The sequence below is a fragment of the Balaenoptera physalus genome (genome assembly GCF_965194825.1).
Source record: "Balaenoptera physalus genome assembly, chromosome: 10".
Lineage (NCBI taxonomy): Eukaryota > Metazoa > Chordata > Mammalia > Artiodactyla > Balaenopteridae > Balaenoptera > Balaenoptera physalus.
In genome coordinates, this window is record NC_138889.1 from 14144309 (window position 1) to 14156486 (window position 12178).

Below are 12178 nucleotides of genomic sequence, written 5' to 3' on the forward strand. Positions count from 1 at the left end.
GACTACCCCGCCCTTCGCCCAGAAGCTGGAACCTTCTCCCAACAGGCAGAGCCACCTTGCACCTGAGGACATCCAGGTGGGCCTGGGTCGCTCGAGTGAGGGAGGGGGTCGAAAAAATGGGAGATGGGCTCAGGGCGGGGGCCCAACCTGAAGGCAGAGCGCTCCCAACTCCATGAACTCCTGGACAGTCCCCAGCGCACCACTAGCCCTGGCCAGTTCCAACAAGGCCAGGTCCAGGCTAGAGACCGTGGTCGGGGCTTTCCCCTCCTCTACCCTGAGAAATGACAAACTAGGACCCTTCCTACCCAGGGCCCCCCCGAGGGGAACCTCTTTCTCCACCTCTCAGATCATTCATTTAAAAATAACCATTGATGTGTGGCCCTGGGCTGGTCAGAGAGAGCCTGCAAAGCCAAAGGCTCAGGCTGCCCTGTGCCTCCCAGATGCCGCCAAAGTGGTGAATGCAGGATGGAGGCGCGTGGGAACCTAGGAGGGGAATCCACGTCCCTCCAAGAGGGCCGCCTGGAGCAGGCCCGTGCAAGAGCCCATGCAGCCGCTCAGCCCCTTCTCTTTCAGATGCTTCGCCTGGAGCCTGGGAAGAAGCGTCCACAGCAGGAAGAGGAAGAACTGCAGAAGCTGCCCGCCCAGCCCCCCTACTACGATCCGGGGGCCTCCCCTCCCTACTGCCCCTTGGTAAGGACCCCTGAACCTTGAGGATGCTGTCCCCAACCCAGCTGCACCCGGCCTGGCCACAAGCCCAGCTGCCTGAGAGAGAAGGGGGACAGAGGAGGCTGAGGAGACTGGGCAGGGAGGGCACAGGACAGCACCCCCAGGGAGGGGGAGACCCCTCCTTGTTGCACCACCACAGGCACCGTGACGACCAGGGCAGGAGGGTGGGGTTTCCAGTGAAGGCAGAGCCCCAACCTGAGGCCCAGCTCTCCCTCCCCCAGCCCCGCCCCCTGGCTCTGTACCCTGCTGCACCCCAGTCCCTGGACCTGCCAATGACCACCAGAAAGCCAGCCCCAGCCCCTCCTCCTGGTCCCACTCCCAGCCGCTCGGAGGGCCGGCGTCCACTTGAATGGCTGCCACCTCCGCCCAGAGCCCACTCCTTTCAGCAGACTTGGGGCCAGGGCAGTACCCATACATACGGTGCCAGCCCAGAGACCCAGGCCAGACCGCCTGGGCCCGAAGATAACACATTCTCTCCTGGCACTAAGGGGAGAGCCAGGTCATGGTCTCCACAGCTTAACCATCCTCCCCCTCTGTTGGAGGTGCCAAAGTGAGCCAGTCTTGAGATGCCAAATCCTGCCTCCAGGGAGGTAGCATTCCTATCCCAGGGTGCCAAGCCCAGAGGACCAACTCAGCCCCCCCTTATGATTCTACGCAGGGGGTAAGAAGACTACCAGCCGTTTGTTATTCCTCAATCAACCTCGAGGCTGGGAAGTGAGTTAGAACTCACAGTGGACACAAAGTCCATTCCTCAGACAGCGGCTGGACAGCCCCTTCCCATGTGAGGGTGCCCACACCCCTGTGTCCCCGCCTGTACTGCCTGGCCCTGCCAGTTCCAGCAAAGGGAGTCTAGTGACAGTTCTGAGCACGGACTGCGTGCCAGACACTTTGCTGAGACTTTTCAAACACGACTCTGTTTAGCCCTCACAGCAATCAGTGTGATAAATCCTATTATTGCCCCCATTTTATAGATGAGGAAACTGAGGCTCAGTGAAGTGAAGAGATTTGCCCAAGATCATCCAGCAAGTAATTGGGGAAAGCATCATTCAAACCCCTGGTCCTCTGGCTCCCAAGTCCAGGCCCTACCACACAGCAGTCACGGTGATGGCCAGACCTGTGGGGAGTTTACCTGGAGAGGCTTGAAGAGCCTCAGAGTGGGCGCCAGCTCATGCAGGGCCCTCCAAGGCCCCAGGCTTCCTGCTCACAGCAGAACGCCCAGCTCTGCTGCCTGGTTGCCCCTCAGCTCTAGGGGCCTTGAGAGCCGCAAGGCAGCCCTGAGAGCTTGGGTTTAGAGTCCTGAGTGGGAGATCGGGTGTCACTTTGGGCCACACAACCAGCACCTGGCAGGGTGGAATCTCCGACCTGGAGAGCCTCATCTTACCCACCCCTGCCTCAGGACAGTGAGAAAGCACATTATCCCCAGGCCTGAAAGTGGGTAAGGTAGGAGGGAGTGCAGAGACCCCAATGTTTCCAGAAAAGAGAAAGCCATTTCCCCTCAGGACTCTCCAAGTCAGCCTTCCCCTTCCTCAGCTCAGCCCCGAGTTAGGGGTCAGTAACCTTGTCAGAGCCCTGGGTGAAAGGAGAAAGCAGGGGAGAGGACAAAGAAACAGGAAAGGGCAGGCAGGGGGCCTGAGGCCTGGGGGAGAGGGAAGATGATGGAAGGGAGTGATTTGGAAAGTCATGGAAGACTCCAGCTGGATCTCCTGAGGAGTGGGCCCAGGCTCGGCATAAAAATCGCTGTGATGTAATGGCACAGCTGCAGCTGGCCCTAAGCCCCACTAACGACTTCTCGGCCCTGCTCTCTGACTGCTGCCCCCTCAGCCTGGTGGGCACAGCCCTCCCTGGGGGCACGGCAGGAACCAGGCCAAGCCTGGCAGCTCCAGCTCCAGGACAGCCCCCGCCCACCACCATGACCCCTCCTCCCCCTCTTCTCTTTCATACAAGCCCCAGACCCCAGCACACGGCTCTGACCCTGTCCCCTCCCTGATAGCCTTGCCTCCCCAGGTTCTGCCATATTGGATTGACAGAAACCCCAAATGAGTTGAAGCATCCAGGACACAAGGTGACTACTTGGGACGAAGGGCAGAGTAAGCTAGTGTCCACCCACCTCGCCACGGGCAGGAGGGGCTGGGGGATGGGCGCACTCTGTGTCCTGAACCCAGAGGCCACGGGCTTAGGGCATCAAGGTGGATGGACGCTTGGGAGAATGGCCTGTGGGGTGGTGTACGGAGGTCAACGCCGGCATCCTGGGGAGGCGCTGGTGTTGCTGCCAAGAGAAGTGTAATTCCTTTTGGCTTACAGAGCAATCACTGGGCCAGGAGAGGATTTATCCCCAGCGCTCAGGTTTGTTGGCTGTGCAGCTTGTATACAAGTCACATTATTGATGTTGTCATCAATTCTCCTTCCCAACAAGCAGTGAGAGGGAGCCGGGCAGAGAGCATGCACCATTCACCGAGGCAGGGCTCCAGAGGGGAGGCTGCAGGGGTCTGGGGGGCCAGCAACTAGAGGCTCGTCCAAGCCCAGTGGCCCCAGCCTGGGTGGCCCAGGCCCCATGCTTCCCACACACTCCAGGGCACTAAGCAAGGCGTGACCCTCCCCTCAATTTCTGTCGAGGTTTCTGGGCTAAGAGTCCACTCAGGTGGCAGGTACCATTTGAAGAGCTGGCTGGCTCAGGACTAGATCTCAGGGAGGACTTCCAGAGGCTCCAAAGTAGATGCGTCGAAGAGGTGGGAGGAAGAAGCACTGCCTTACCTTTAAGGAGAGGGGCTTCCATCTCCTCAGTCCTGTGAGGATGGACAGCCCAGGCTAGAAGCGGAAGACTGGATGCAACGACATTTGGAGGGATGGAGTTCTGAAGCTTTTGTGTTGGTTCAGGTCCCCCAAGAAGGAGACGCCAAGATGGAATCAGACACACAGAGTCATTGGGGGTGGGGGGACACCGGTGAAGGATCAAGGAGGGAGGAGAAGTAGACGGGGAGAGGGGGAAGGAAGGAAGGTTGAGTAGGAAGAGTCTCGAACGGCCACACACTCTACAAAAGCTCTGGGCAGGCCACAGAGAGCCCTCGAGCCACAGCTGCCATTAGAGGAGCCCCGCATCCCGCAGGGGTGAGCTGCACAAGGTCCCCATCACATTCGGTCATTGGCGGGAGCAGCCTGGGGAAGTGTGGGTGCGGCAGAAACGCTGAGGTGTATCCCGAGGGGTGGCAGCTCGCTGCCCACAGCAGAAATCTAAGTCGTGTGTGTCCACAGCTGCCACGGGTCACCCTGGCACCCCAGGGATCTCCACCTCCATGATTTGGGGGCCTCTCTTCCTGAGGGTGTAGCCCCTATTGCTCCAGGAGATCTCAGGGCCACAACTGTGCACATCCTCTCCGTCCCAAAACCGTTCTAAATTCCCCTCGCTCAGCTGTCACCTGCCTTCATTCCTGAGGCGTCTGAGCCCTTGGCAATGACACCTTTCGCAGGCCAGGGCTGTTGCATGTGTCCGTTCACAGCTAAAGCAGAAGAGGCCCAAGTCGTCACCCGTGCCTGTCACATAGCCCTCCCCGCCTCATGTGTGACAGCAGCCTGACCTCCTCCTGCCGGTCAGGGCCAGTTACACCTGCCAAGATGTGACTCCTTGCCTGCTGGCCTGGAACACGAGGAGTCCAAGGGTGCCCAGCAGAGCCCAGAGGGGCAGGGATGGGAAGCACACAGTCCCCACACTGGGTCATTGGGAGTGATGGTGAGTGGGGTCACACCTGTTTTCATCCCTTGCATTCTTCCTGTTCGGGCCACGGCGCCATGTAGAGGCCTTTCAGAGTATTGCCACCCAGCTGGCATTTCAGCTGGCATTGGGAGCTACAGTGGGGCTGCCGCTTGATGGAGCCTTTGGTGGTCGACAGTGATCCTCTAGCATCCTGTGCGGCCAGACTGAGGAATTAAATGGAGATGAGACAGGGACCCCCATCCCTGCGTCCTTTAGGGCTCTACGATGACACCGATCTCTCCCCGACCTCGGGTACCATATCACTTTTGATTTACTCTCTTGGCTGGTGGGGGCAGTCTCAGAGGTCTCCACTTGGCCCTTGTCCCGCAGACCATGGGCTTATTGTGGTGTCAGCATGTCAATTCCAGTTCTGCACTGGGGAATGCCATATCCCCTAGCAGTGAATTTGCCCTGTTCTCAGCGGTCCTTGCCAGGCTGTTGAATCCCATGTCCTGAGAAAGGGCCCTGCAGGTCAATGCAGTCTTGCTTAACCCCCCAAATCCCACCCAGGAATGCTCGCCTGGCTTCTGCTGGAACGTGCTAGAAGTGTGTGCCACTCCTTGCTCCTTGGGTGTAATCTCTCCTCCCTCATCAGGTCCCGCTGTCCCCAGCTTAGTTATTAGTCTGGCAGCCAGGAACACAGGTGGAGGCAGCTCTCGGGGGGGTGGGGCACCTCTCGCCTCGCAGGGCAAGCCTGGAATGGTGTTAGCTCTTATAGGGGAAGGCTGGGCACCTCCATGTGCTCTGAGGGACACATCCTCCGGCAGGGTGGGGGTCTTCTATCCATTTATCCTCAACACAGTTTCAGAGTTGCAGATTTTTCCAGCCTGAGCTCGCACTTAGCATAACAAAGCTGGCGTGGCTGGGAATCTCTGGAGCCCCGTGATTCCCGCTCTCACGTCCTACATCTGCTTCTCTGCTGTGTCCACTGCCCACGGCTGGAGGAGATGGGGCCTCTGTGTAAGCTCCCTGAGAGGGTCTCTAGCTCTCACATTGAGTCTTTAACTGTCAATGGCCCTCAGTTTCTCATGAACCCTCTGTAAGTGCCAACATCACTAAATAATAACCAGCCAACTCTGCTGCCCCTCCGGCGTCGCTTCCCGCGCATCTCAAAGCCTGAATCACTGTGCCTGAGAGAGCATTCCCCTCCACCATGATGTCCTCCCAGGCCCCCGCTGGTGGAAGCTTCATCCCTGGGCTGCCACCCTGTGCCAGGCACTCTCTGGGTCCTACTTTCCACTCAAGGTGGGGCCTCCTTGCTGCCAGGCAGTGAGTGAGCCAGACCCAAATCTCCAATTTCCCTTTTGCATCTATTTTCTCAGACCACTCCTGGTACCACTTTTGATCATCCGAGGCCTCCAAGAAGAGACAGCAGGACAAGATTTGATGTACAAGAGCTTCATTGGGGGAAACACCTGTGACAGATAAAGGGGAGGGGACGGGAGAAGGCGGGGCAGGCTTCTGACCTCCACGCAGGTCTGGCCCTGAGAAAGGAGAGGGGAAGGAAGGAGCTTCAGTCTTCAGCTCAGCTCTGGGAAGCTTGCCGGGCCAAAGGGGAGTGTTCAGGCCAGCCTTAGAGGAGTCCTGCCCCTCAGGAATGGGTCTCCACTGGTACCGGCCGTGCTCAGTCACTGGAGGGGGCAGCCAGGGGACATGTGGCCTCTGCAAATGCCGTGGTGGATCCAGCCAGGCGGCGGCTGGGTTGTCGTTCAGCCACGCTCCCCGCGGCAGATCTGAGCATTGCATTTCCATGGCTGCTCCAATGACCAAGCGGGAAGTGTGGGAACTCCAGGGCAGGAATGACCTTTGGATGGAATTGATGGTTGAGTTTGCCAGGGGCCAACTCAGGGTGAGACTTCTACCAGTTCCCCAAACTTCTACCAAGAGGTGTGTACCTTCTGGGATGAGACGGGGAGCAGAGCCTGAGAAAGGCTGGTGCCTGGGGCCAGGGACACGCCTGGCCTACAGGGTGCTGACTCCCTGACCTGTCGCCAAAGTTCCCCCCAGTCCAAGCAGGAGTCTCAGGGCACTCCTCCCTTGCCTCTTGGAGATGGATTCTGTTAAGACAGAAGGCAAAGTGCCAGGGCTTCCAGGGCAGCCCCACCTGCCTTGGAGAACTCCCCTCCACCCACCTGCATGAGATGGTCCCAAACCACCTTTGCCATCACCCCATAATCTCCTAGGCCTCTGTGGGGATCAGAGCCAAACCTGCTCCTTACAGATGGCCCTCAGTTGGGAAGGGCCCACGTAGAGAAGTTACTGGGCCCACTGCTGGTGGTCTCAGCAGACAGCCTCAGTGGGAATCCCACTGAGGGGTCCCTGCCTGAGTCTGGCAGCCCCAGGACACCCCCAGCCTCACATCCCCCTGAAACACCTGTCCACAGGCATCCTCATGTTGATGGGAAGGTCAAGAGGTGGGGTCCGTTCATCCTGCCACACGTTGGGTGTGTGGAACGAGGACAGAGTTAGTGCATCCGTCCCCAGCCTCCGCAGGATGGTCTTCACACCATCCCAGAGTGCCAACCACCCTCCCACCTTATGGGAGCCCCGACTTGTGGTGTCCACGCTCCGCCTGCCTCCAGGGCCCCACGGGGACAAAGGGGGTCAGAGATTTTGCCCTCAGCAACTCCTACTCACATGCCGCCCTGCTTGCCTTGAGCCCACGTTCCCAGCCCTGGGCCACCCTCACCGGCCCTCCAATTCATGGCTTGGGAGCCAGACCTCCCGTCTGTTCAGCCCCCTTCCCCTTCCTTCTACCTCTGGCCTCTTGTACCTCCAACCTCCTCCCCCAGACCCCTTCCTCCTGGAAAAGAGGTGTTTCCTCCACCCTCACCTCCAGGCAGGCTCTGGAAGCACAGGGGGCTGAGGAAGGAAAGGCATCAGGGCATGACTTTCACTTCTGAGAAATCAGGAGCTAATTGCTCTAATATTAGCCCAGCCACGTGTTCCTGACTGCAGTCACTGATGGGCACCAGACAGGCGCTGCTGAAATCAGGACACTCGTCCTTCCTGCCATGCAGGCAGCTCCACCAAGAGGCAGAGAGTGGGCACCAGCCTGGGTCACAGGGGCCTGCCTCGCATGACGGGGAGCCCCCCTCCCTGCCCTCCGACCTGGGGAGAGCCCTCTCTCCCTCGGCCCCTGCTCTGCGGACACGTCCATCCGTCTGCTGCCTAAACGTTGGCAGTGAGCTTAGGAGGAGGAGCTTGTGAGGAACGGTCCAGGGCTAAGAGCTGGAAGCTCCTCGGAGATCACGGATCCTTTTGCCAAAGGGGAAACCGAGGCCCTGTGAGGGAGAGGGGCCAGGCACAGCCTGGGGCCATCAGTAGAGCTAATGCCCATGCGAGGCCGGGAGGGTCTCTGCCCTTTCAACTTCATGGCAGCCCCTGCCCTCCGAGCCCTCTTATCTAGTAATTTCCAAGTCAAGTTAAGAGTCAAGTAATATAGAGCCACTGAAGAGCTCAGGGTGGAAGTTGGAGCTCTGGGTTCTAACAGTGATTCATGTAATGAATTGTTTTATTCCCCCATTTTACAGATGAAAAACTAGGCTCAGGTGGGTTGAACAATCTGACCAGCCACGGCAAGTGGTCCAGCTAAAATCCAAAGCCAGGTCTTCTGACTCCAAGTTTGACTTTATGCCACCGCTGCTCTGCCAGCTACTTCCATGTGACCTTGGAAGGTCACATCACTTCCCCTCTCTTGGCCTCACTCTCTTCCCTCTGCAAAATGAGAGGGGTGGCCCAAATAGTCTCTGGGAGGCAAGTGCAGTGGGACCAGGAGCGGGACCCACCCTCCTCTGCCCATCCCCACATCAGTCCAAGGGGACACAGCATAGCGGAGCATACAAATGCTTGTGGTGATTGATTGTTTTTCTGGTTCTCTCTCCTTCCCTCCATACTGTACAATCCTCCCTGGTTCCCTTTTCTCCTCACGCACCCACCTCACTCCCACACCTCCCCATCTCATCCCAACTCCTGGCCCTGGGGTGCTTCATCTGGTCCTTACTCCCCTCCCCCACCCCCTCCTGCCATCTCTCCCTTCTGCCTCATTCCTAGGGCTCTGGTCCAAAGACCACTGACATCCACTATGCAGAGCTGGACACATCAGCCCTGGAACTCATGCCAGGGCCACGGAGCACCATGCTAGGGTCTGAAGAGGTTGTGGAATATGCCACCATCCAGCTGAGCCCACCCTAGCACATGACCCCTAGCGGCCTACCCTGCCTCTGGACCACAGGTACACTTTGCCCACCACACTTCCCAGCAGTGCAAATGCCCAGCTGCACAGAGGGCTGGAGTGATGCAGAGCTGGGGGCTTCAGCAATGGATAAAGGGGGGTGGGGGGGTGGAGCCAGACAGGTGCAGGAGAAGGAACCTGGACCAGGAGCCCAGAGGTCTGGAATGTAGTCCCCTTCTGCCACCAATGTACTGTGTTACCTTCATTTCCCCTTTTGGAGCCTCAGTTTCTCCACCTGTGAAACAGAGAGGTTGGAAATAATCTCTAGGGCTCCTTCCTGTTCCAGCGGCCCCCATTTATCCTTCTATGGGTCCAGTGGGCACATGCCTCTCCTAGAAGTGGCCTCACTCCCTGCAACACTGACGCCCCTTAGCCATCATGGGCACCTGGGTGCCACATTTTATTTTCTTACCATGGCTCAAGGCTGCACACCCACATTTCCTCTTGACCTTGACCTCTCTTGGCTCAGCTGAACAGTTCGAGGCAAAGTTCCTGTCCCCTGAGGGGCTCCCAGCAAAGTGACAACCGAGGGCCCCTGAGCTGAAAAGGGACCAGCTGGGCTCTGCAGGGTGTGGTGAGCAGGCCTCCCTCCGCAGCATGGATTCTGAGTCACCTGGAGGCCACAGGGTTGAGAACTCAGATATTGACTTGGGGAGATGGTGAGGTCAGAGGGGTTTCAGCAAACACGTGAGCCTTCTTGAGGGATTAAAGTAAGCTGAAGGCCCCTCAAGCTGCGACAGTAGAATCATAGGGCTGGAGACTTGGGTCAAAGGGTCCACCCCGCCCCCCCTCCCCCCTCCAGCTACAGATGAGGAAAGCTGACCTCGGGGCCCTGTACTTGAGATGGTTTGGGGATGAGCAGGGTGGAAGAGGATAAAGAAAGGGGCAGGATGGAGAAGGGAAGGATCAGCCAGGAGCGACATGGCAGTGCTGAGCGTGAGAAAAGTCCCACAAGACCTGTGAGGGCTGGCATGGGGGGAGGACCCAGGAGGGACTCACTGGTGGCCCCTGCAGACCGTTCCCCACCAAGTAGGAGCCGGTTGGGTCCTGGGACCCAAGAAGGGCCAGGACTCTGCTCCCGCACATGCCACCCATCTCCGCCCCACTGCCTCCCAAGCTCTGCGCTCCTGCAACACGTCATCCCCCAGCTGCCTCTGCAGATCGATTGCCTTGAGCCTCAAACCCCTGCAGCGGGTATGGAGGAGTGAAGACCCAAAGGGATGCAGGGACCTCCCCCAGGCCCCTGCACAGCCACGTTCGGAGAACCTGCCACTGGGATCGGCTGTCTACCTACTCTGACAGGTCCTCCCCCTCGCCAAGGAAAGGGTGCTGCGGGCTGGCGTGAGGAAGGGGCTGGGCGCCAGGCGGGGTTTCTGGCCTCCGCTCCCCCCCCTGCCCCCACTAACCAAGGGAAGCAGCTCAGCTATTGCAGAGCCTTCTTGTGAGGTCTGGGCCCCAGGGAGGGCCCACACCACTGCCCGGGGCGGGGAGAGCGTGAGGTTTGCAGTGAGGGAGACAGGCAGGGGGAGGCAGAAAAAAGCCATTAATCCCATAAATCCTAATTTGGAAGCCCTCCCGGCCCCTCTGAAGTACAGGGAGTTGGGGCGGGTATAATCCTGGGCGCGGCTGGCGGAAACCCAGGAAAGGGAGGGGTTCTGCTGCCTTTCCCCTCCCCCACGGCCCACCCCACCTCACCCACATTCCCACCGTCGGCAGAGCTAAGGGTGCCATCCTGGGCCCCGGAGCGGCCCTCTGTTTGGGTCCAGGGTCTGAAAGGTGCTGGACCAGGGTGCCCAGGACAGGGGAGAAGCTGTGACGAATTGACAGCTTCCAGGGAGGCTGGGCAGTGTGGAGGGGAGGGAGCACAGAGCTAGGGACAGGGTCGGGGTGGGCAGGGGGCTCCGAGCTGGCGGCTTGGTGGAGCAGACAGAGGCTGCCGAGCCAGGAATTAGCTGGCTTCCCGCCACTGGCCCCTTCCCACCACGTGTTCTCACTTCCCCTCCCGGCAGGAGGAAGGAAGATGTCAGACAGGAACAGGTGCACGGGCCGCGGGCAGAAACCGCCCCCCAATCTCTCCCCACCCCCTTGCCTGGGCGCAGGCCTGAGCCATAAACTCCAGGGAAATCCAGGATGGGAGCTCCTCCCTTCCCCCTCACCCCATCCCTTGGGCCATCTGATGCCATCAATGAGGCCTTGGCCAGAAACTTGTTGGAACCTCCAGACCATTAGACACCGACAACTGGCGAACTAGCCTGAGAGAGAGGTGCCTCGCCTGGAAGGAGAGGGAGGATGGCAGGTGAGGGACCGGTGGGGCCCATGGCACAGGCTCACCCCACAGCCCAGATTCCCGGGCAGAAGAGGCTGGAAGCTGGGGCCCCGGGATCCGCCTCTGCCCCCAGGCCACCCCCTCCCACGCCTCCTTCCTGCCCCACGCAGTCCACTCGGCCCTGTCTCCTTTCTCCGCCCCGGGCCTGGCCAGTCCCTCTGTCTGCCCGCAGCATTTCCTGCCCCCAGTCCCTCTTCCCCACCGGCCTCTCACTCTCCCTTTCACCAGCTGCCTCGCCCCCTTTCTCGGTTCACATCTGTTTCTCTCTCATGTCTCTTCACGGCCCCCCACGCCCTCCCTTCTCTCTCCCACCCCGGCTGCCTCTGCCCTTTCATCTCCCCCTTCCCTGGGCCCTCCCCACTGAAGTTGCCGGTTCCAGAGGCCGGAACTTCAAAAGGAGATCAAAGCTGGGCTCCCCCATCAAAGACCAGACTCTCCAGGAGCGCACCACCCCCCCCATAGACTGTAACTCTCCCTGACAGGCCAAAGTCCTGCATCCCAGCACCCCGGGAATCACATTCTCAGCCAGAGCCTGGTGCTGGAAAGGCCATTGTGTTTGATGGAAAGCTCCCAGCACTTGGGATTCAAACAACAAGCTGGAAAACTATAACAGCCAACCCCTTACTGGCTGTGTGACCTTGGGCGAGTCACTGAACCTCTCTGACACATAGCTACATTATGTGTTAAACGGGACTCTAATCTACTTTATAGGATTGTTGAGTGGATTAAAGGAGAGAATGCAGGTGAAATACCTAGTACGATGCCTGTCTTACAGCTGGCGGTCAGTAAGTTGTTGCTCTTAATACTACTGCTACTACAGTAGCACTCCCAGGGCTGGAAGTGTGTAGAGACCAGGGCAGAGGTGTCCAGGGAGTAAGGCCTACTGCTGCCCTGTAGGACAGGAGTCCTAACACCCCCAAGGGGTCACTCGGCACACAGGCTCCACCTGAACCCAGACCTCTGGGCCTCATCCTCACCAGGCTGCAGTGGCCACTTGAAAGCCCCCTCCCGTCACCCCCACCAGACACTCAGCTCTGTCTCCAGGCTGGGCTCTCCTGCCCCGGCGGCCGCTTCTCGCCAAGCCTCTGGCCCGAGTCCTCACCCTCAGCTTCGGCCCAGCCCCGCATCCCTCAAGGGGATGGTG